Source organism: Heterodontus francisci, chromosome 7 (genome assembly GCF_036365525.1).
Source record: "Heterodontus francisci isolate sHetFra1 chromosome 7, sHetFra1.hap1, whole genome shotgun sequence".
Classification (NCBI taxonomy): domain Eukaryota; kingdom Metazoa; phylum Chordata; class Chondrichthyes; order Heterodontiformes; family Heterodontidae; genus Heterodontus; species Heterodontus francisci.
In genome coordinates, this window is record NC_090377.1 from 67,486,728 (window position 1) to 67,512,814 (window position 26,087).

The window sequence follows — 26,087 nt, forward strand, 5'->3', positions numbered from 1 at the left end:
TTACTGGATACAAGGCCATGGGATATTGATGAGTAAGGGGGAAAAAAGTCAGATCCTGTATTTTTCTAAATCAACTTCTCACAAAATATGTACAACAAAAACTTGCATTTGTAGTGTCTTTAACACAGCAAAATATCCCAAGGTGCTTAGAAAGAGCATTATCAATAAAATGTTGACACAGAGCCACAGAAAGAGATTTCAGGACAGATGACACAGATGATCAAAAGCTTGATCAGTTAGGTTTTACGCTGCTTCTTAAAGGACTAGAAAGACGTAGAGAAGTGGAGAGGTTCGGGCCTCAGCAGCTGAAAGCAGAGCTGGCAAATGTGGGTTGATTAAAATCAGGGATGCGCAAGATGCCAGAATTGGAGGAATGGAGAGATCTTGAAAGCTCGTAGGGCTGGAGGAGGATGCAGAGGTAGGGAGGGGCAAGGTCATGGACAGATTTTAAACCAAGGATGAGGATTTTAAAATTGAGGTGTTGTCCAACTGGGAGCCAGTGTAGGTCAGCAAGCACAAGGTTGATGGGTAAACCGGACTTGGTGTGAGTTAAAGTACAGGCAACAGAGTTTTGCATGAGCACAAGGTAATGCAGAGTGGAAGACGGGAGACTGACCAGGACGGCATTGGAATAGTCAAGCCTAAGGGCTAACAAAGGCATGGATGAGGATTTCAGCACCAGATCAGCTGAAGCAAGATCAAAGTTGGGCGAAGTTATGGAGGTAGAATTCGGCAGCTCATCTCGAGCTGAAACAGAACACCAAGGTTTCAAACAGTTAAGCTCAGCTACAGACTGTTGTCAAGGAGAGGGATGGAAGCGTTGGTCAAAGAATGGAGTTTGTAGTGGGGACTGAAGCTAATAGCTCAATCTTACCAATATCTAGTTTGAGGAAATTTCTGCTCATCCAATACTGTGGGATGGTTTTTATGGGCTCCCCTGAGGCAGGGGGTCCCACAGAATAGTGACGGGTGGCGGGGGGGGGTGAGCCGGAGGGCAGATGGCCCGTCCCCAAGTGATTTTCCCGGGGCCAGGATAGGCCGACGGCCTACCTGCTCAGAGGCCAATTGAGGCTCTAAAATGGCCTATTAACTGTCACTGAAGGGCCTCATCCCTCCCACCACTGGGATTTAGCCAGAGGCGGGGAGGGGGCTCCGCCATGCAGGGAGGGCGCCCTGGTTGTCTTGGGGTCTCTCCTCCGTGGGTAGTCTGTGGTCCATGGAGGGCCCCAGCCGGGAAACAATGCACCTCCCAGGAACCTCCCCTCCCCCTGGACTTTACGACCACCCCCCACCCTCACTGGAGCCTTCCAGCCTGGCCCCGGCGACCCGACCTCACTTACCTGATGTCTGGGGTTCCAGCGCTGTGCCTGGGTCCAAGGCCTCTGCTGTTCCAGCAGTAGCCACTGCTTTTGGTGTCTCTGCCAAGACTGCTGAGCTACCGGCCCTGTGACTGGCCAAAAGAGGTGTAGGCTAACTTTAAGTGGGACAGGACTCACTAAGTTGGGTTCCCTGCTGAAGCATGCAGCCACTCTACAGCACATTTACCACTGGCTGCCAGCAACTATGATCTAAATGAACAGGCAGGCCGAAGATTGTGTGCTGCCTGCATAGGAAGGAACAGTGCAGGTTAACCCTGCATCACAATCCCCGTACCTGTTTTCGGGAGATATCGAATTTTGTTCCTAGGGAGTTGGCATAGGCAAGCACATCATAATTTTTTCTTCCGACACATGCAGAAACCCATTACCATGTTTAAGAGTCTGCAAGTCAAGCGATTGAGAAATCTATAATCACTTATAGTGTTTCTGTTTACCCTGTGTGCTATGCACACTCACTTCAGAGGAGGGCATGTTCCACATACCTAAATCCAGAAAGCTTAAGTTCAGATTGGCAGAGCTGAGCCTTAGTGTATGTAGGGATATCGGTGGAGTTTAACCTGCTGAAACAGCAGCTTACCAGAGCAGATCATTGGTAAACCGCCAGTCAGCACCACTGTACCCATAAGGGCTTTGGCCTCCAGGGTTATTTGGATTCAAGTGAAAGGTGTCAAATGCACCAGTGACAGGTCCACTTCTTCAGGTTCTCCAGGATGACTGGCCAATAATCAACATTGCTTGGACTATTAGAGATCTTCCCAGTTCAGATTTTGCTCCTAAAACACTATCTCAATTTTAAAAAAAACAAAGAAAATCATTGAAATTTCAGCAGAGGAAACCATTTGCTATATCACACGTCTGGCAATGCTACCTCCATAATGGCACTGCCGAATTCCATTGCCTTGCTCTTTCTAAGTACCCTTTAATATTGCTTTTGCAGTACTTAACTTATTCCCATTCAACTTCGTGTTGGAGTGACTTTCTCTAGTCATTTGTGGTAGTGAATTCCATATTCAAATAAGTTTGCATGAAAACATTTCTTTTAACCTCCCACATTATGCTTCTAGCACTAATCCTAAATTTATTCCCACTTGTTAGCAATTAAATGACCACTAGATATACTTCCACTCCATCAAACTTCAAGTCTCTCGTCATGACTATTTGTGTTCCTTGTTAAATTCTAGGGAATTTGCATTGCATCTCTTCCAAAGTTCCAATATCCTTTCTTAAATAGAGTGTCCAAAACTCTGCACAACACTGTCGTCTAACTCTTGCCTTGTACAAATTAATCCCCTCCACTTCTACACATAAAGAGTGGCATAAGTTTGGAATAAAACCAAAAAAGTGCTGGAAATACTCAGCAGATCTGGCAGCATCTGTGGAGACAGAAGCAAAGTTAACGTTTCAGGTCAGTGACCTTTCATCAATTATTATGGTATAAGTTTGGAACTCTCTTCTGCAAATGGCAATTGTTGCTAGATCAATTGTAAATTTTAAATCTGAAATTGATAGATTTTTGTTATCCAACAGTATTAAGGGATATGGGACGAAGGCGAGAATATGAAGTTTGGTTGCAGATCAGACATGATCTCATTAAATGGAAGAACAGGCTCGAGGGGCTAAATGGCTTACTCCTGTATCTACTTTTCTAAGTATTTAATTAACCAATATACGAAATCTGGAATCTGATTTATCATTTTGAAGGCTTCTTCTAACTCTAATCTTGATATAAAAATGTTTCTTTTTGTTATTAGATCTCTCATTTTTCTGCAATTGTAAATTTTTACCATCTTGGGTGGATTTCCATTCTCCCTTCCATTTCCCAAAATGTCTGCATTCCATTTATATTGGTAGTACTACATTTTATATACCATAACAAACAGTTGCCAATAACCTGGATTTAGCAGAATATAGTTATAAGTAAATAGTAACATACTGAAAGAATACTTACAGGATCAAGAATGCTACAACCCAATGCAAAAAATTTCATCCATTCAATTTCCGCGCCAAAAGCACCCACAGTCATTATGCGCCTTAGAATATCCGGTGGCAGACCAAGATCATTCCATTTTTGTTCAATTTCTTTTGATTGTATTATTAATCTTCCATTGACCTTGTAGAGAAAGATGAGAAATGTTAGTAATTTTGCAGCTGATTTACCAGAAAGGGTGATAGTCATAGTCATTTTGTGAAATAAAACTTTTGAATGAAGTTTGAATAAATCACTAATCTATTTTTTTAAATTCGTTTTTTTGTGGGACGTGGGTGTTGCTGGCTAGGCCAGCATGTATTGCCCATCCCTAATTGCCCTTGTACTGAGTGGCTTGCTAGACCATTTTAAGAGTCAACCACATTGCTGTGGACCTAGAGTCACATGTAGGCCAGATCAAGTAAGGACAGCAGATTTCCTTCCCTAAATGATAATAGTGAACCAGATGGGTTTTTACAGTAATCAACAATGGTTTCGTGGTCACCATTAGATTAGCTTTAAAATGAAGATTTATTAATTGAATTCAAATTTCACCATCTTTCATGGTGGGATTCAAACACATGTCCCCAGAGCATTAACCTGGGCTCTGGATTATTAGTGTAGTAACATTACCACCATGCCACCACCAATTACATAGAAAAAAGGATACATTTATATACCACCTTATCATGTACTCAGAACATCTCAAAGTGCTTTACAAGCATCAAAATTGTTTTTTGAAGTGCAATTACTTTTGTAATGTATAGAAACTTAGCAGCCACAATTGCACACTGCAGGGCCCCGTGAACAGCAAATGAAATGAATAATCAGACAATCTATGGGGGAGATTTACAACTGTCTCCCATCTATTTCAACCAGCAGTTAAACGTCCGGTGAAGACCTGTGCATCTATTTGCCCGCCGAAATCAACTTACGGGCTGACCTCTAAATGGGCGCCCAGCATTCAACCCAAGACAGGGGGGAGGTAGTTCAGTTATGCAAATCCTACATCTATTGTAGATCCTGATTGCAACTAAGAGAAGTGCATGTAGCATGATGTAAATCATGTGCCAGTGCCATTTCTCCATGTGTTGAGACCTGTAATTATTGAAACCTGTAATTATTAAGGGAGGCGGGGGGTGGAGGGGGGGGTCACTGAGGGCATCTCCTAAAAGGTAAAAGTTGGTATTTTTTTAAAAGTTTTTTGTGGAACCAGGTTGAGCAAAAATGCTTCTTGGGTTCCACAAAAATACTCCTGCCTTCTGCCAGCCTATTCTTGTGCCACCTCCCAGGATCTACTTTCCACCAATGGCATAGAAAACTAGGGAGCTGCAGCAGGGTGCTTACTGATTTCCAGCAAAATGAAAATGAGGCCCAAACCTGAAAATGGTTTTAGCCCCTGATTGCTGCATTTGAGCTTGCACTATGAAGGCATTGCTGATGTCACACCCATGGTATTACTGATGCCTCTCCCATTCTGTGCCCAAACCAAATGTCTCCCCCTATGTTTTGGATGTTAGTTGAGGGATGAATGACAGCAGTCTTTCCTCAGAATTCAGATTGCTCATGTGGTAGAATGTTGAATGGCAGCTCTGCACCTGCTCAAAATAAGGCAACTGAATAGACCAATAGGGTCACAATGAATAGATTTGGATTTTGAACCATTGAGCATTGTGTTTTAATAAAGGTGACTTTCATTTTAAAAAGATTTTTACAAGTATGTCAACAGGGTGACTTACTTTAAAATATTTTTTGTGTCATCAAATGTAATACCTTGTACAAAAACAGGACATTTCTCTTTATGAATCATTAACAAAATCTTATTCACTTACCAAGAATTCACATTTAAAAACTGGTTACAGAATTATTGTTTAGTCTTTTATATATGATTGTGTTAGATGGTTTTCCTAAACTGAAACTTTTAGTTTTCTGCTGTTAAGTTTAACTTACAGAATTATTTAATTCCCATCAATTGGATCCCACTCTTTCTTTTGGTATGAAACATACCGCATAAAATAAGAATGATTATTGGCAACCTGGCATTAGGCCTCTGCCTTGTCTTCAGTACTGCTGGATCAGACTCAGTGATATGTGAACAATGCCAAATGCAGAGGAAAGAACGTTTACTTACTGTTACAAATCTTAAGTGCCTTATGTTCAGAAATATGCCTATATTGCCTCATGTCTAATTATATAGTGTAACTGAGGATGGGACAAAATAATACATGCATTTGTTAAATCTTTTTGAAGGTGAACTGTGAAACATTTGGTGAAATAAGGATATGAAGATATGAATTGTTCAACTGCTTTATTACATTAATGGTGAGTAAACATACCGAGTAAACATAACAGTCAAATCATATTACATTACTTAGCTCAATCTCACTTCAGTCTTCAAAAAAAGTTGGGGGGGGGAAACACATACTCTGTCTTTCTTTGTAGGCTGGCTGATTTGTTTTTCTTGTTGGGAAACTTCTAACTGCAAAAAACAGAAAGTGCTGGAAATACACAGCAGGTCTGGCAGAAAAGATGAAAGGTCACAGACCTGAAACATTAACTCTGTTTCTCTCTCCACAAATACTTCCAGACCTGCTGTGTATTTCTAGCGCTTTCTGTTTTTATTTCATAATTCATATCTCCAGCATCTGCAGTATTTTACTTTTATTTGAACTGCAAAACCTAACCGTCTGCACATTTGCATCCTGCTTAAGGCTAAAGACTGTGCCTCATAGTCCTTTGTTCAAAACTCCATTGTACCTTTTCTGCAAATTCATATTGTTTTTAAGCATAATTCAATTCCAGAATTCTTTCTATGAAAAAAATGATCAAAGATCCTGAAACATGACACCTACTTTGTACAGTCTTCAACACATGAATCCTCTGCATACTGTGGGTGGATTTTATATAGGTGATGGGGGTCTCGGCCACCTGCGGAAGAGCTGGCGAGAACCCTGTGTCGTCTGTTTTCAGGGAGGCCCACTGCATCACATGCCAATCAGGCACTTATCTGGGCAGCAGCAGGCCTTCCATGGGAAGAATAACCCTGACACCTGAAGTCCCGTCTGCTGAGAGCTGTCAGTCAATCAAAGGCCAGCAGCTCTTTCACTGAGCAGCGCCACCGCAGAGGCAGTGGCTGCTGCTGGTAATGCACCAACCGGAGGCCCAGGATTGTTGAGGGACCCAGGTCACAGGTGAGTTATGGCAGGAGGGGTTTCGCAGTGTGGGTGTTGCAGGGGAGAGGTTTGTAGGGGGATCGGCAGTAAGGGCAGGGAGGTGGTTCTCAGCGACTCCCCCTACCAGATTCCGGGTCTCTTGATCAGGCACTGAGTGTCTTTGAATGAAGAACCCCTACTCTCAGAGCCGGCAAGCAACTCACGTGGGTTTGTCCTGCTGTATTCCCCACGCAGCAACAGGCCCTCCCACCACTGGGCTAATACTGACGGCAGCAGGATGAGGCCCTTAATTGGGCATTTAATTGTCCACTTAAGGGCCTCAATTGGCAGCGAGGCGGGAAGGCCATCCACAGGCCTTCCCATCATGGACTTAATTGGGGTGGACATAGGAAGGTGGCAGGTGTCCCCACCTCCACACTAGCCATGGAGAAAAGCATAAAATCCGTTGCCCCCCTCCCCCACCCACCCACAGCCCAGTGACTAGACTGGCTTCTCAAACCTTACTGGTAGTGGAGGTGTAGTTTGCTATTTCTTTTCTCTATTACAGCTTTGGTGAAAAAGTATAGATGCAGGTTTACAGAAGTGGAATATCATGCCAATGTCAAAAAAAGGTCATTGCAGAAAATTTCCTTGGTGGGGGGCTGGTGGTGTAGGCAGTGTGTTCTGATGGGCTGCCATAACATCAGTGAAAGGTCAGTGTAAACCTATTTTGGCATCCTACTTCACTATAAAACATTGTTCCTATGGAAGTACACAATAACACCTCTTAAGCAAAGTCCTCTTATGAGGCAGGGACATTTTCTTTTTTCAAAAGTAGTGACTTGTTTCAGTTTGTTGAGCTTTGTCACTTATAACTTATAGCATATGTCAGAATGCAGTCATTCTACCACACAGTGTGGTAAACCCATTGTAGAAACAGAGAATGCTGGAAATACTCAGCAGGTGCAGTAGCATCTGCTGAGCATTTCCAGCACTTTCTGTTTTAATTTCAGACTTCCAGCATCTGCACTATTATGATTTTGTGCCACAGTAAACCCATATATAATAAACAGCATCAATTCAACAGTGTCTGATTGTACCAAAGAAGTCCATAGCACAGAAGGGGAATTTAGTTCATTTAGTCTGTGAAGGTACTTGAAGGTAAATCAACATCAGAGCAGTGGAAGACATTCAAGGAGGAGTTAATGAGGATTCAGAGCAAATATGATCCCACAAAGAAAAAGGGGTGGACTCCCAAATCTAGAGCCTTCTGGATGTCAAGGAAGATAGAGGGCAGGATAAAGCAAAAAAGGGTAGCTTACGTCAGATACCAAGAGCTCAATACTGCAGAAAGCCTAGAGAAGTATAGAAAGTGCAGAGGTGAAATCACAAAGGAAATTAGGAAAGCAAAGAGAGAGCATGAAAACATTTTGACAAATAAAATCAAGGAAAACTCAAAGATGATTTATACATTTTTTAATTCAATCATGGGATGTGGGCATCGCTGGCCAGGCCAGCATTTATTGCCCATCCCTAATTGCCCATGAGAAGGTCGTGGTGAGCTGCCTTCTTGAACTGCTGCAGTCCATGTGGGGTAAGGACACCCACAGTGCTGTTAGGAAGGGAGTTCCAGGATTTTGACCCAGCGACAGTGAAGGAACGGCGATATAGTTCCAAGTCAGGATGGTGTGTGACTTGGAGAGGAACTTGCAGGAGGTGGTGTTCCCATGCATTTGCTGCCCTTGTCCTTCTAGTTGGTAGAGGTCGCGGGTTTGGAAGGTGCTGTCTAAGGAGCCTTGGTGCATTGCTGCAGTGCACCTTGTAGATGGTCCCCTTCTGTGCTATGGACTTCTTTGGTACACACTGCTGCCACTGTGCGTCGGTGGTGGAGGAAGTGAAATTTTGTAGATGGGGTGCCAATCAAGCGGGCTGCTTTGTCCTGGATGGTGTCAAGCTTCTTGAGTGTTGTTGGAGCTGCACCCATCCAGGCAAGTGGAGAGTATTCCATCACACTCCTGACTTGTGCCTTGTAGATGGTGGACAGGCATTGGGGAGTCAGGAGATCAGTTACTCGCCGCAGGATTCCTAGCTTCTGACCTGCTCTTGTAGCCACACTATTTATATGGCTACTCCAGTTCACTGTCTGGTCAATGGTAGCCCTTAGGATATTGATAGTGGGGGATTCAGCGATGGTAATGCCATTAAATGTCAAGGGGAGATAGTTAGATTCTCTCTTGTTGGAGATGGTCATTGCTTGGCACTTGTGTGGCGCGAATGTTACTTGCCACTTATCAGCCCAAGCCTGGATATTGTCCAAGTCTTGCTGCATTTCTACACGGACTGCTTCAGTATCTGAGAAGTCACGAATGATGCTGAACATTGTGCAATCATCAGCGAACATTCCCACTTCTGACCTTATGATTGAAGGAAGGTCATTGATGAAGCAACTGAAGATGGTTGGGCCTAGGACACTACCCTGAGGAACTCCTGCAGTGATGTCCTGGAGCTCAGATGATTGACCTCCAACAACCGCAACCATTTTCCTTTGCGCTAGGTATGTCTCCAAACAGTGGAGGGTTTTCCCCCTGATTCCCATTGACCTCAGTTTTGCTAGGGCTCCTTGATGCCATACTCGGTCAAATGCTGCCGAGATGTCAAGGGCAGTCACTCTCACCTCACCTCTTGAGTTCAGCTCTTTTGCCCATGTTTGAACCAAGGCTGTTATGAGGTCAGGAGCTGAGTGGCCCTGGCAGAACCCAAACTGAGCATCACCAAGCAGGTTATTGCTAAGCAAGTGCCACTTGATGGCACTGTTGATGACACTTTCCATCACTTTACTGATGATTGAGAGTAGGCTGATGGGGCGGTAATTTGCCGGGTTGGACTTGTCCTGCTTTTTGTGTACAGGACATACCTGGGCAATTTTCCACATTGCAGGGTAGATGCCAGTGTTGTAGCTGTACTGGAACAGCTTGGCTGGGGGCGCGGCAAGTTCTGGAGCACAGGTCCTCAGTACTATTGCTGGAATATTGTCAGGGCCCATAGCCTTTGCAGTATCCAGTACTTCAGTCGTTTCTTGATATCGGAGTGAATCGAATTGGCTGAAGTCTGGCATCTGTGATGCTGGGGACTTCAGGAGGAGGCCGAGATGGATCATCAACTCAGCACTTCTGGCTGAAGATTGTTGCAAATGCTTCAGCCTTATCTTTCGCACTGATGTGCTGGGCTCCCCCATCATTGAGGATGGGGATATTTGTGGAGCCACCTCCTCCAGTTATTTGTTTAATTGTCCACCACCATTCACAGCTGGATGTGGCAGGACTACAGAGCTTAGATCTGATCCGTTGGTTATTGGATCGCTTAGCTCTGTCTATCGCATGCTGCTTATGAAGTTTGGCATGCAGATAGTCCTGTGTTGTAGCTTCACCAGGTTGACACCACATTTTGAGGTATGCCTGGTGCTGCTCCTGGTATGCCCTCCTGCACTCTTCATTGAACCAGGGTTGGTCTCCTGGTTTGATGGTAATGGTAGAGTGGGAGATATGCCGGGCCATGAGGTTACAGATTGTGGTTGAGTACAATTCTGCTGCTGCTGATGGCCCACAGCGCCTCATGGATGCCCAGTTTTACATTGCTAGATCTGTTAGAAATCTATCCCATCTAGCACGGTGGTAGTGCCACACAACACGAAGGAGGGTATCCTCAATGTGAAGGTGGGACTTCGTCTGCACAATGACTGTGCGGTGGTCACTCCTACCAATACAGTCATGGACAGATGCATCTGCAGCAGGCAGATTGGTGAGGACGAGGTCAAGTATGTTTTCCCTTCTTGTTGGTTCCCTCACCACCTGCCGCATACCCAGTCTAGCATCTATGTCCTTTAGGACTCGGCCAACTCGGTCAGTGGTGGTGCTACCAAGCCACTCTTGGTGATGGACATTGAAGTCCCCCACCCAGAGTACATTCTGTGCCCTTGCTACTCTCAGTGCTTCCTCCAAGTGCTGTTCAACATGGAGGTGTACTGACTCATCAGCTGAGGGAGGGTGGTAGGTGGTAATCAGCAGGAGGTTTCCTTGTCCATGTTTGACCTGATGCCATGAGACTTCATGGCGTCCAGAGTCGATGTTGAGGACTCGCAGGGAAACTCCCTCCCTACTGTATACCACTGTGTAGCCACCTCTGCTGGGTCTATCCTGCCGGTGGGACAGGACATACCCGGGGATGGTGATGGCAGTGTCTGGGACATTGTCTGTCAGGTATGATTCCGTGAGTATGACTATGTCAGGCTGTTGCTTGACTAGTCTGTGGGACAGCTCTCCCAACTTTGGCACAAGCCCCCAGATGTTAGTTAGGAGGACTTTGCAGGGTCGACAGGGCTGGGTTTGTCATTGTCGTTTCCGGTGCCTAGGTCGATGCCAGGTGGTCTGTCTGGTTTCATTCCTTTTTATTAACTTCGTAGCAGTTTTTTGTAGCAGTTAGATACAACTGAGTGGCTTGCTAGGCCATTTCAGAGGGTATGTAAGAGACAACCACATTGCTGTGGATCTGGAGTCACATGTAGGCCAGACCAGGTAAGGACAGCAGATTTCCTTCCCTAAAGGACATTAGTGAACCAGATGGGTTTTTACAATAATCGACAATGGTTTCATGGCCATCATTGGACTAGCTTTAAATTCCAGATTTATTAATTGAATTAAAATTCTGCTGTGGTGGGATTTGAACCAATGTCCCCAGAGCAATACCCTGGGTCTCTGGGTTACTCGTCCAGTGACAATACCACTACGCCACTGCCTCCCCCTATGAAGAGCAAAAGGAGAACTAAGGTATCATGGTGTCATCCAAGATCTTGACATTGGCACCAACTTGACCAAATCATTATCAGAAGACCAGACCAAAAAGGAAACCTGTGTATGAAGGCGAAAGGGTTGGTTATGGTCCTTAATGAACAGTTAGCGCCTCTCTTCACAAAAATGAGGTATGGCCTTTCCAAGCTCAAGTAATGAGGGTTTTGCATCAAACCTATCCATAACAGGAAGCTGCAGAAGAGCATCAAGCACAGACTAAGAGATGTCCATTTCACGGGAGTACAGCTCCCAGTAGTGTTCAACCCTACAGGACATCTGTTTGCTTCTTTCGGTGAGTGCTTCAGCATCTGCCAATTTCAAAGCGGCAACATTGGTAATGATAGGATCAAGCGCCCTCTTGATCCCATCATACATAGCTGATTGAACTCAGCGACTTCCAAGCTTCATCAATATCACATCAGCATTCCCTGGTAAGTCTTTAGCAGGTGGCAATTGCTTGAGTGCCAATGCAAACTGCTGGTATTTGGAATCATTTCTTGTACCAGGGATGTTGATGCATGTCAGATCATCCTGAGCTGTGAAACCTTTGGGGTTGTACCTTCACTCCGCTGCTGACAGGAGAGTGGTGTTAGGTGCGGGTATGGAGAACGCTGGGAAGATCTGGTCTTCTGATAATGATTTGGTCAAGTTGGTGCCAATGTCAAGATCTTGGATGACACCATGATACCTTCTGGTGATGTTTTTCCTGAAAGGAAGTGTTGGTGATACAGAGCTTATTTTGGGCATAAAGCTGAAGGAATTGTTGTCCTTTGTCATTGATCTTGCCTATCCCATGATGACCAAGGCACATAGGCCAGGAATCTCTGTCCAATCCAACACATGCATTGAAATCACCTAGGATGAGTAACTTCTCGCCATTTGAAATGTGCTCCAGAACATCATGTAGAGAGTCAGAACGGATTTTTGTCTAAACCGTTGGCATTCAAGGTTGGTCCATATGCACAGATGATGTTGATAAGTCCTCCATCAGATGCTAGACGCAGAGAGATGAGGTGTTCAGAAGTTGCTACTGGTGGCTCAATTGACTGCATCAATCTGTTGCTGCCTGCAAAGCCTATGTTCATGGTAGTCTTCTGTGCTCTTGCCATGCCAATAGAAGGTCTAGTTAGCCCCACGCATAGAGCCTGTGTCGGCTAAGAGCCTGGTCTGTTGTAGAGCAGCAATGTCGACATCAAACTTGCGCAGCTCACGATCAATTAGCGCCATCTTCCTTATGCTGACTGTAGAATGTGGGTCGTTGTCAGGAAAGTAGCTCATAGGATTCAAGGGAAAATGGCAAGTCGAATACAAAATTGACTCAGCGGCAGGAGGCAAAGTGTAATGATCTAGACTTAAATGTCAGGAGCATAATTAATAAGTTTGCAAATGATAACAAAAATTCGCTGTGCAGTTGATAGTGAGAAAAGAAGTTGTAGACTACAAGAAAATGTAATTGGACCAGTCAGATGAAATTCAATCTGAAGAAGTGTGTGGTAATGTATTTTGGAAGGGTAAGCAAGGCAAGGGAACATACAATAAATGGTAGGTTATTGAGAAATGTAGAGGAACAGAAGGACCTGGGAATGCATGTCCATAGATCCCTGAAGGTTGCAGGACATGTAGAAAAGGTACTTAAGAAGGCATACAGGATACTTTCTTTTATTAACCAAGGCATATAATATAAGAGCAGGGAGGTTATGCTAGAACTGTATAAAACACTAGTAAGGCCACGACTAGAGTATTGCATAAAATTCTGGTCATTGCAGGAAGGATGTGATCACAATAGAGAGAGTTCAGAGGAGATTTACAGAAATGTTGCCAGGAATGGAGAATTGTAGCTATGAGGTAAGTTTGGATAGGCTGGGGTTATTTTCTTTGGAACAGAGGAGGCTGAGGGGAGACCTAATTGAGGTTTATAAAATTGAGGGACCTACAGTAGAAAGGAAGGAACTATTTCCTTTAGCTGGGAAGGTCTATAACCAGGGAAAATAGATTTAATGTAGTTGGTAGAAGGATTAGAGGGAAGTTGAGGAGAAATGTTTTCACCAGACAGTGATGGTGGTCTGGAATTCACTGCCTGAAAGGGTGGTAGAGGAAGAAACCCTCACCACATTTAAAAAGTACTTTGGGCTGGATAGCTCTTTTCTGGCCAGCACAGACATGACAGGCTGCAAATTTCTACGATACTATGAATGCAGGTCCTTGTGGGACCTTGAGTAATGTTAAAGAGGTTGCTGATGCCTGCCTGAAAGGAATCCCAAATAGGAATTGAGGTCCGGCATCAGGTTTATGGCCACTGACAAAGCCCTGTGGGAGGTAGAACACTGTTTCAGATCCTCTTTGAGCATCTCAGAGGTAACCGATTGCTTCCTTGCTGAAACGCAGTCAGTGCAGGCGGAGCTCTTTCAACATTGTCCAGAAGGATATTCTCTTGCTGTAGACTCTCTGGTGTTACATTTGCTCAGCTGCCGGCCATGATACCTCACCCCACAGGCCTTCTCTCTCTGCTCATTGTACTGCTTTCAGTCTCTTCTGAATATCGAAACAGCTTTGCATCCTGAAAATTATCACCTTCCGAAACTAACAAATATGGATACAAAAGGACTTCAAAGACAAATAAAAAGCATTATAAAGCTCTAGAAACTTTTCAGTCACTGCTGGAGTGAGACTCCACAGCTGCACTATTCCTCTTATGAGCCTCCAAGGTTGAGTGTCATATGCTAACCATAAATGATGTCATTGCCAGGATCTTCTATAACATTGATTTCCAGCGCTAAATGGCTGCGGTGGGATTAGTTCATTATAACATTGCAAATTCAACAATTTCACAATCACAATAAAGTTGAATGGGCAGCCTCACCATGAAAACAGATATTTATTGACTTTGGCGAAGCCAATGACGGAGCAATGCAAATGGTCAAAAAATCTGTGGAGGAGTGGTACTCATGGTGTATGCCTTTTACTCTAAATTGCTGGATTTTGTACAAATTAATAATGGTGTGCGATCTAAATGTGTCATTCTAGTGGTGTGACTTTCCATCAATTTCTGAATCATTATCCATCTGCAGCCAATGCAGCACAGCAACAAACAGTTACTGACTTATAGCCCAGTCCCCAGTGCTTATTCATGAAATTGAGAAGGGAGCAAGTTAACCAGCAACTGCTCCTGCTTTTGAAATTTCACTATGTAAACTCTGCTCTGTACACCAGGCTTCTGAATTACAAGGTATGTAATGAACCCAAGGCAATCATCAGGTGACTGATCTGCAATTTGGTGACTGGAATGAGATTGGGGTTACCTTGAGCCCTCAAAATGACCATTATGGAAGTGGTTTCTTCCCGGCTGCTTCTCTATCACTACTTATGAATCATGAGGTGAAACAGGTAATCCTGCATCTCTTTTTGAAGTCTTAATTAACACAGCAAAGTTCTTTAGCTGAATATGTATTTCATATATCCACAAGCCTGTGAAAATAAATTCCTTCTAATTTCAAAACTTTTTTCTTAAGTTTGTACCTTTGTTTTCTAATGCTGTGCTTAAATACTACTCTAATAGTGCTTAAGTTAAATAACCTGCAATTTACATAGAAAATAATATGGGGTTTTCAATGGCTAATATAACTGAAATGTTCACTTATCAGTTATTTAGCTGAGTGAAACCTTAATATATCTGTTTCCACAGATAGTTATTATTAGGCATTGCATATTCTAAATAGGAAATTGCTTCAAATAGTAATTATGTAACATAAAAGTAAAACATTTTCTTGGTGTTTTTAATATATTAACAAAAAATAATCAAAATATATTAATCTTTTTGTAAACAAAATAGACTTTAGTGTACTATATTTATAATTAACAAGCACATCATTTAAAAAGAAAAGTTCGCAGGTTTTGCTTTCTTACTTGTGCATGTAAGGCCCTTAATAAACCAGGTGTAAGTGTTGGCTTGCAGGGGGGTAGGGATGATGATCTTTCTTCCTTTGACCTTCCTGGGCGGTATCCTCCATTTGACAGATTTCGAAAATAACTGCAAAAGAAGATATATAGAACGTTACTCTCCACAAAATAAATCATGACTGACTTCATGAGGTATGCTTTTTATTTATTAGATTTATTTTATTCATTCGTGGGATGTGGGTATCACTGGCTAGGCCAGCATTTATTGCCCATCCCTAACTGCCCTTGAGAAGGTGGTGGTGAGCTGCCTTCTTGAACCGCTACAGTCCTTGGGGTGTAGGTACACCCACAATGCTGTTAGGAAGGGAGTTCCAGAATTTTGATCCAGCGACAGTGAAGAAACGGCAATATAGTTCCAAGTCAGGATGGTGTGTGACTTGGAGGGGAACTTGCAGGTGGCGGTGTTCCCATGCATCTGCTGCCCTTGTCCTTCTAGATGGTAGAGGTCGCGGGTTTGGAAGGTGCTGTTGAAAGAGTCTTGGTGAGTTGCTGCAGTACATCTTGTAGATAGTACATACTGCTGCCACTGTGCATCGATGGTGAAGGGAGTGATTGTTGTAGGTGGTGGATGGGGTGGCAATCGAGCAAGTGCTTTGTCCTGGATGGTTTCGAGCTTCTTGAGCGTTGTTGGAGCTGCACCCATCCAGGCAAGTGGACAGTATGCCATCATACTCCTGACTTGTGCCTTGTAGATGGTGGACAGGCATTGGGGAGTCAGGAGGTGAGTTACTCGCCACAGAATTTCCAGCCTCTGACCTGCTCTTGTAGCCAAGGTATATATGTAGCTACTCTAGTTCATTTACTGGTCAATGGTAACCCCGAGGATGTTGATATGAAGAAAATTGAAGCTATTTTCTGTTCAAACTAAAATTAATTCATCATATCAGTTAAGAACATAAGAAACATATGGCCTCTGGAACCTGTTCTGCTATTCAATAAGATCATGGCAGATCTTCTACCTCAACTCCACTTACCCACCCTATTTCCATATCCTTTTATTCCCCTAGTGTTCAATACTCTATTGTTCTCTGTCTTGAAAATACTCAACAGCTGAGCATCCACACCCTTCTGGGGTAGAGAATTCAAAGATTCAGAACCCTCTGAGTGAAGAAATGTCTCCTCATATCAGTCCAAAATGGCTGAACACTTATCCTAAAACTATGGCCATGAAATTCGGCTCTGTTACACTTTTTTTTGGCACTATGAGTGCCATTTTGCCTTCAAAATGGCATTGGTGCCTCATGCACATTTCTGGTGCTAACCATGTCGGATGCCATTTTGAAGAGGGCAGTAACGCACACCGAAAGAGATTCCGCAATAAGTATGCAGAGTAGGCAAATCTTGATGTCAATTAGCATGTAACACTGAATTGACACCGGCGCTGGCATTTTGGATCCCCACACTTCAGCTAATGCTGTCTCTTAAGTACGCGCAGCTGAACATGTATTCAGCAGCAGGAAGGATCCCCCACTGGCACTATATAAAGGAATCATCAACTACTTTGATGGTAGTTGCTGATTGATTTCTACTGGCTCTTGCTACAATTATGGAAGTGTTTGGTGGCTTCCAGAGTAGTTTAAAGTTGCTGAAGTCTACAGGAGTGTTGTGGCACGTGCTGTAGGACATCATCCTGACTTCAAGGATTCTGCATAGAAACACTGCTAGTAGATGGAAGGGAAGAAGGCCTCTCCATAGGAGGCCATATCCTCCCAGAGTTTCCGGAAGCAATTCTCTGCCTCAACCTTAGTGAGGAACAGTGTACCAGATGTCTCCACCTTACTAAAGATGTCCTCACATAAATCTGCCACCTGCTGCAGTCACAACTGCAACCTAAAGGCAGGGCGAGGTCAGCATTGCCAGTAGCTATGAAGGTGACCATAGCCATGATCTTCTGTGCGTCTGGCTCCTTCCAGGCTGGACCAGACAATATTTGCACTATCTCCCGGTTTGCCGTCAACTGTTGCATAAGAGAGGTCACTAAGGCAAGGCTCTGTATCCCAAGACAGCAGAATACATTTCATTCTCTCTTACCAGAGAGTGCATGTGACTTCATGAGAACTGCAGGCTTCCCTATGGTGCGGGGTGCCATTGACTGCAAACACATCACTTTGCAGGCACTGCATGTCAATTCAGAGATTTCCTCAACTGAAAGGGATTTCATTCCTTCAACGTCCAGCTGCTGTGCAAGCAAATGCAGCAAATCATGCAGGTCAATGCCCTGTATCGATTAGATTAGATTAGATTAGAGATACAGCACTGAAACAGGCCCTTCGGCCCACCGAGTCTGTGCCGAACATCAACCACCCATTTAGACTAATCCTACACTAATCCCATATTCCCACCAAACATCCCCACCTGTCCCTATATTTCCCTACCACCTACCTATACTAGTGACAATTTATAATGGCCAATTTACCTATCAACCTGCAAGTCTTTTGGCTTGTGGGAGGAAACCGGAGCACCCGGAGAAAACCCACGCAGACACAGGGAGAACTTGCAAACTCCACACAGGCAGTACCCGGCAGTATCCTGGAAGCAACCATGATGCCTTCATCCTGTTGCATCCGCTGTGCCATCTGCATTTGAGTTACCATGACAAACCAGAGGGTGGCTAAAGGGCCATCCACTGATGACATGGCTCATGACTCTGGTGCACATCCCATGCAAATGTAGCCAGCATGCAGGTAATGAAAGCATTGCTCCCACATGAAATATAATAGAGCCAACCATTTTTTTTTTATTCGTTCGTTTTATTTGGATATCACTGGCTAGACAGAATTTTTTGCCCAACCCTAATGTCCCTTGAGAAGGTGGTGGTGAGCTGCCTTTTTGAACCGCTGCAGTCGTTGGGGTGTAGGTACACCCACAGTGCTGTTTGGAAGGGAGTTCCAGGATTTTGGCCCAGTGACAGTAAAGGAATGACGATATAGTTCCAAGTCAGCTTGGAGGGGAACTTGCAGATGGTGGTGTTCCCATGCATCAGCTGCTCTTGTCCTAGGTGGCAGAGGTCACGGGTTTGGAAGGTGCTGTTGATGGAGTCTTGGTGAGTTGCTGCAGTGCATCTTTTAGATGGTACACACTGCTGCCGCTGTACGTCAGTGGTGAAGGGAGTGATTGTTGAAGGTAGTGGTTGGGGTGGCAATCAAGCGGGCTGTTTTGTCCTGGATCGTGTCGAGCTTCTTGAGTGTTGTTGGAGCTGCACCCATCCAGGCAAGTGGAGAGTATGCCATCACACTCCTGACTTGTGCCTTTGGATGGTGGACAGGCTTTGGGGAGTCAGGAGGTGAGTTACTCACCGCAGAATTTCCAGCCTGTGACCTGCTCTTGTAGCCACAGTATTTATGTGGCTACTCCAGTTCAGTTTCTGGTTAATGGTAACCCCAGGATGTTGATAGTGGGTGATTCAACGATGGTAATGCCATTGAACATCAAGAGGAGTTGGTTAGATTCTTTTGTTTGAGATGGTCATTGCCCGGCACTTGTGTGGCGCGAATGTTACTTTCTACTTATCATCCCAAGCCTGGATGTTGTTCAGGTCTTACTGCATCTGGACATCGGCTGCTTCATTATCTGAGGAGTCGCAAATGGTGCCTTTCTCCTTTCAGAATCCTAAGAACAGCAACTTCGCCAGGCACTGGGGAAACAGCAAGAGATGCAAGAGCAGGAAGACGGTGATGAAGGAGAAACACTTTCACTTGCTCTCACATTCGCAGTTGCCAGCTGAGATACTGGCACTGTGCATACTTAAGAGGCTAGCTTAAAGGTGAGGCACCGATCATGAGTGGCCTCCAGCCAGGCAGGAGACAAGGATAGTAGAGGTGACAGCTCTTACTCCAGCAAAAATGCACCTCCCTTTAACAAGCTTTTAAGTAGTCAGGCTAGCAAGAACTTGTGCTAGCTTGTCACGATTTTGCACTCCCTGCTCAGACATTCAGCCACTCAACAGCACACTTAGCACTGGATGCAAACAGCAACCATTTAAATTGGCAGGCAGCATGAAGGTTGCTTGCTGCCTGTATTGTAAATAACATACATGAGTTAATCGCACGTCATGATCCCTGCTCCTGATTTTTGGAAGTCATCAAATTTTGCAGCCTATGACCCTTAATGGGGATGAAGGTTGATAAGTCCCCAGGACCTGATATTCTACAGCCCAGAGTGTTGAAAGAGGTAGTTATGGAGATAGTCGATGCATTGGTGATCATCTTCCAAAATTCTATAGATTCTGGAGTGGTGGTAGCCTTACATCAGTTGTTGGGAAAACATTAGAATCTATACTAAAGGATGTGATAAATGGACAGTTGGATAATAATGATCTGATTGGACATAGTTAACATGGATTTATGAATGGGAAATCATGTTTGATGAACCTGTTGAGGTTTTTTTGAAGATGTTACTAACAGAATTGATAAAGGGGAGTTGGTGGAGGTGGTATACTTGGATTTTCAGAAGGCTTTTGATGAAGTACCCCACAGGAGGTTGGTTAGAAAACTTAAAGCACATAGGATAGAAGGTAATATACTGGCATGGACTAAGGATTCGTTAACAGACGGAAGGCAGAGAGTAGGAACAAACAGGTCATTCTCGCATTGGTAGGCTGTGACTAGTGGGGTACCGCAGGGATCAGTGCTTGGGCCCCAGCCGTTCACAATGTATATCAAAGATTTGGATGAGGGAGCCAAATGTAGTATTTCCAAGTTCGCGGATGACACAAAACTAGGTGGAAATGTGTGTTGTGAGGAAGATGCAAAGTGGCTTCAAGGGGATTTGGACAGACTTAGTGAGTGGGCAAGAATGTGGCAGATGGAATATAATATGGAAAAATGTGAGCTTATCCACCTTGGTAGGAGGAACAGATGTGCAGAGTATTTCTTAAATGGTAAGAGATTAGAAAGTGTAGATGTCCAAAGTGACCTGGGTGTCCTTGTCAATAAGTCACTAAAATCTCACATGCAGGTGCAGCAAGCAATTAAGAAAGCTAATGGTATGTTAGCCTTTATCGCAAGAGGATTTGAGTACAGGAGTAGTGAAGTCTTGCTTCAATTATATAGAACCTTGGTTAGACCACACCTGGAGTACTGTGTGCAGTTTTGGTCCCCTTACCTTAGGAAGGATATTATTGCCATAGAGGGAGTGCAATGAAGGTTCACCAGACTTGCTCCCGGGATGGCGGGACTGTTCTGTGATGAGAGATTGGGGAAACCGGGCCTGTATTCTCTAGAGTTTTGAAGAATGAGAGGTGATCTAATTGAAACCTACAAAATACTTAAAGGGATAGACAGGGTAGATGCAGCTAAGATGTTTCCCCTAGCTGGGGAGTCTAGAACCAGGGAACACAATTTCAAAATAAGGGGGAAGCCACTTAGAACAGAGATGAGGAGAAATTTCTTTACTAAGAAGGTTGTGAATCTTTGGAATTCTCTACCCCAGAGGGCTGTGGAAGCTCAGTCATTGAGTATGTTTAAAGCAGAGATTGACAGATTTCTAAATACAAATGGCATGATGGGATATGAGGATAGTGTGGGAAAAAGGCATTGAAGTGGAAGATCAGCCATGATCATATTGAATGGCGGGGCAGGCTCAATGGGCTGAATGGCCTACTCTTGCTCCTATGTTCCTATGTTCTAGATGCTACAACAATGGAAACAGGGGAGATGCTAAGATGCTATCAGGCTGTCTAAGAATTTTATACATTTCAATGAGATCACCTCTCATTCTTCTAAACTCCACAGGATATAGGTCCATCCTACTTAATCTCTCCTCATAGGACAATCCTCTCATCCCAGGAATCAATCTAGTGAACCTTTGTTGCATGCCCTCAAAGGCAAGTATATCCTTCATTAGGTAAGGAGACCTAAACTGGACAAAATAGAGTGTGGTCTCACCAAAGCCCTACACTTTTAGAGGTTATTTTACTCTACATATTTTATTTCACTAAAGGCCACTGTTCTTATTTTTGTCATGTGATAATCCAGTCAACAAAGTTATACCAGTGTTCATAATAATGCTCAAATTTGCAAAAAAATATGCATGATGAAAATGACCTGAAGAGATATTTCATTGACACCCTTAGAGGAAACATAAGGATGGCTGCTGTTAGAAGTAGAAAAAAATCATCTTGATACAGTTGAATGTTTTCTTGTCAAGTGGTCAGAGTAGAACAGTGGATCTTCTAATTTATATTTGCCTATGTCATACCTAACCTAGCAATACCTGCTGCTGACACTGGCTGCTAATAAAACTGTAAATGTGTTCTATTCCCCAGCACTGATATCCCACAGTTGAACCACTACAAAATTCACGAAAAAGAATTTGAATGGAAAAATAAACAAAGTTCAACAGTAATCCAGTAGTTTAGTGGTGATGAAGACACTTTAAATCCTTGTAATTAGAAGGTTTGGCATGATTAATCTGCAAGCGATACCCTTGTTTAATTAGATATCAGCTGAGGACCTAGGTAGGAAAGATCATATCTTGTACTTTCAGTACAATGCACTTATTATACATCTCATCATTCTTGCTGCTTCTTCTAAACTGGTGAAGTGACATTCATGTCAGAAAACATGGACAAGTCTATGCCTTTTCAACCATATTTACAACATAGAAAGGTTGTGTGAAGGTCAAAGCCTCTAGGAGATAAATGATGAATAGATTAAAATAAAAATACACTCTAAACTTAGCTTACAAATGTAACCTACTCTGTAGACCACTGAATAATATCTGGAGGTTGAGCTCTAATGCAATCTTTAGTATACTGTTTCAGGATGTCGGGAAGTTGTGCTACAGCGACAAATTTCTGCGAAGAAGGCATCCTTGCCAGTCCTATGGAAACATTGAATTAAAAATTATCTATGTGAATAAATTTAGAACTACAATATCCTTCCTATTTAAATAGCTGGATTTGAAAGTAAGTAGTGCATTCACAAACTGTTAGATCAGTTACAAGAGCTACTGGCTCAGTTGCCTCAGATGGAAACACTTCATCAATAAAACAGTAAAAAAAAGAAATTTCATGTCCAAGATACATCATTAGCATTTTTCCAGCATTTTGAAGTCTAGTTATAGGCTTTCAGTTAATTCTAATCAGATGTTATACCTGGATATCCTTTGATCTGGTCTCAACAAGCTGAGGATGCACATAAAATAAAAAGAATATTGATACATTACAATAGCAAGATAAGAACTCAGTAAATAACAGGGCCAATTCCGCATCAGGAGGAGGAAGGAAGGGAGGAAAAAGGCTTGCGTTTTCAGTGTTCTGTGGCACTCTCATGCTGTTGGTGAGGCTGCCTGACCCTGCCAGATTCTGTGGTGTCGGGTCATTTAAAATATTTAGCGTATGCTTCTTGTCCATCTTGAGTATTGCAGAGGAAGTATTGAAAAGTGAGGCCAACAGGATTGGGACATGCAGACCTTAAAGGACTACAGCGCTAAATAAAAGGGATGTGGATGCTTAAAGGTAAGTGTTTGTATTGAGGGGGGCTATATGTCTGCATCCTTTAGAAAGGATGGTAAAAAAAGTTTTAGAATAGTTTTCAGCCTGACTACAAAGTCAATGTGAGGGAAGGAAAAGTGATAGGCTAAGAAAAGTGAAAAATGTGGAGGCACAGGAAGTGGCAGTTCAAAATGTTTAATGGCTACCAAATTTAATTTCCTTGTGCATGAGGTAGTTGCAATAAACTTGGACTGATTGGCACTTCAGGGCACCCACTCAAAGTGAACAGTCCACGATACCAGGCAGGAGGTGGTGGCTAGACTGCTGTCTACAGTACCTAGAGACAGCTGCAGGAAAAGACAGCATACGTTAATGGATCTTGCGAGGTAACACTTACAAACAGTACTATGTACAAGATAGATGGTACGTTTCACAAAGCATTTACTGCTTGTCAATGCCCAGCCTTCATACAATCTTACAGGTGTTCCATTGCAACTTGTGCATACCTATACCTCAGCAATTCGACAAGCAAGATGCAAAATACAATCAAAGCCTTGCCATTCTTATATTCCAAAGACTTCAAGTTGGATACATGGCAGCAATCATTGAACTCCTATACTGTGGAAAATGCACTAATGCGGTAACTTTTGGTTTGCTGTGGTAACCTTTTGTTTGCATATCGTGGGAAAGTTTATACAAGTGTTAGTCAGACACCTTTTTGCATGATGCCAGCACAGTACCTGATATTGTAGCGCTTGCCAAGAGTGAGTCACAGGGGTAATAATTGAGTATAGTGGTGGATTTGTAAGCCATTGGCAGTGTTAATGCTCTAGCTAAATTATAAGTTTGCGATCTGTATTGTTGCTAAGATGAAAAGTTTTGTTACCAGGACTTGGAGCAAGATGAGAAAGGTATTAATATAGGAAATGATAAACAGACCGTGACAGGAAGGGACAGAGCGTACAAATCTAAGAGTAAATCAACAGATAAGGCTAGAGGTTACCAAAATAATAAAAGGACAAAACTAATGGCTCTGTATCTGAATGCACGTAGCATTCGAAGCAAAACAGATTAACTGAGAGCACAAATAGAAATAAATAAGTACGATCTGATAGCTATTACAGAGACATGGCTACAGTATGACATAGATTGGGATCTGAATATTGAAGGGTACATGGCATTTAGGAAGGACAGGAAGCTAGGAAAAGGTGGAGGGATAGCTCAGTTAATTAATTATGGTATTAGCACAATAGCAAGGGATGACCTAAGTTCAGGAGACAGGATATAGAAGCAGTTTGGGTAGAGATGAGAAATCATAAAGGCAAGAAGTCACTTGTGGGAGTGATGTACAGGCCACCTAACATTAACCACACTGTAGGACAGGGTATAAAGGAAGAAATAATGGCAACTTGTCAGAAAGGTACAGCAATAATTATGGGGGATTTTAACTGACATATAGACTGGAAAAATTAGCTGGGCAGAGGTAGCCTAGATGAGGAGTACATGGAATGTTTTTGGGATAATTTCTTGGAACAATATATTCTGGAGCCAACCAGAGAGCAGTCTTTACTAGACCTGGTATTGTGCAATTAATTAATGACCTCATAGTTAAGGCACCCTGAGGTAGTAGCGATCATAATATGATTGAATTTTACATTCAGTTTGAGGGAGAGAAGAGTGGGTCCAAGACTAGTATTTTAAACTTAAATAAGGGCAATTATGAGGGCATGAAAGCAGTGTTAGCTGAAGTGAACTGGCAAATTAGGTAAAGGGATAGGTCAATAGAGATGCAGTGGCAGACATTTTAGGGGATATTTCAGAATACACAGAATGGATACATTGCAACGAGAAAGAAAAATTCCAAAGGTGGGACCTACCATCCATGGTTAACTAAAACAGTTAAAGATAGTATCAAACTTAAAGAAAAAGCCTATAATTGTGCAAAGGTGGGAGGCAGGTCAGAAGATTGGACAGAATATAAAAAACAGCAAAGAATGACTAAAAGATTGATAAGGAAGGTAAAATTAGAGTACGAGAGAAAGCGAGCTAGAAATATAAAGACAAACAGTAAGAGTTTCTATAGATATTTAAAAAAGAAGAGTTAACAAAGTGGGCGTTGGTCCTATAGAAAGTGAGTCTGGGGAATTAATAATGGATAATAAGGAGATGGCAGATGAATTGAATAAATATTTTGCATCAGTCTTCACGATTGAGGACACAAGTAACATCCCAGTATTAGCTATAAGTCAAGAAATGGAAGGGAGGGAGGAACTCAAGAAAATTACAATCACTAGGGAAGTGGTACTAAACAAAAAGCTGCGGGCTGACAAGTCCCCCGGTCCTGATGGACTTCATCCTAGGGTGTTAAAAGAAGTGGCTAGTGAAATAGTTGATGCGTTAGTTTTAATTTTCCAAAATTCCCTAGATTCGGGGAAGGTTCTGTTAGATTGAAAAATAGCGAATGTAACTCCTTTATTCAAAAAGTGAGGGAGACAGAAAGAAGGAAACTACAGGCCAGTTAGCTTAACATCTGACTTAGGGAAAATGTTCGAAGGTATTATTAAAGACGTTATAGCAGGGCATTGGTGAGACCACATCTGGAGTACTGTGTACAGTACTGGCCTCCTTATTTAAAGAAGAATGTAAATACATTGGAGGCAGTACAGAGAACGTTTACTAGACTAATACCTGGAATGAGCCGGTAATGTCTTACGAGGAAAGATAGGACAGGCTAGGTTTGTATCTGCTGGAATTTGGAAGAGTAAGAGGCAACATGATTGAAACATATAAGATCCTGAGGGGTCTTGATAGGGTGGATGTGGAAAGGATGTTTCCCCTTATGGGAGAATCTAGAACTAGGGGTCACTGTTTAAAAATAAGGGGTCGCCCATTTAAGACAGAGATGAGGAGAAATATTTTCTCACAGAGGGTTGTGAGTCTTTGGAATTCTCTTCCTCAAAAGGGGATGAAAGCAGAGTCTTTGAATATTTTTAAGGCAGAGGTAGCTAGATTCTTGATAAGCAAGGGGGTGAAAAGTTATCGGAAGTAGGTGGAAATGTGGAGTGATCAGTTCAACCATGACCTTATTGAATGTTGGAGCAGGCTCGAAGGGCTGAGTGGCCTACTCCTGCTCCTAAATCATATGTTTGTATGTACTACTTCCCTAATAATGGATTCTAGCATTTTTCCAAAGATAGATGTTAGGCTAACTAGCCTATAGTTTCCTGCTTTCTGTCACAGCCCCCAACGCCCCACCCCCACTTCTTGAATAGAAGTGTTACATTTGCGGTTTTGCAATTCACTGGGACCTTTCCAGATTTAGAAGGTTGTGAGTTCAAGTCCCACTCTCGGACT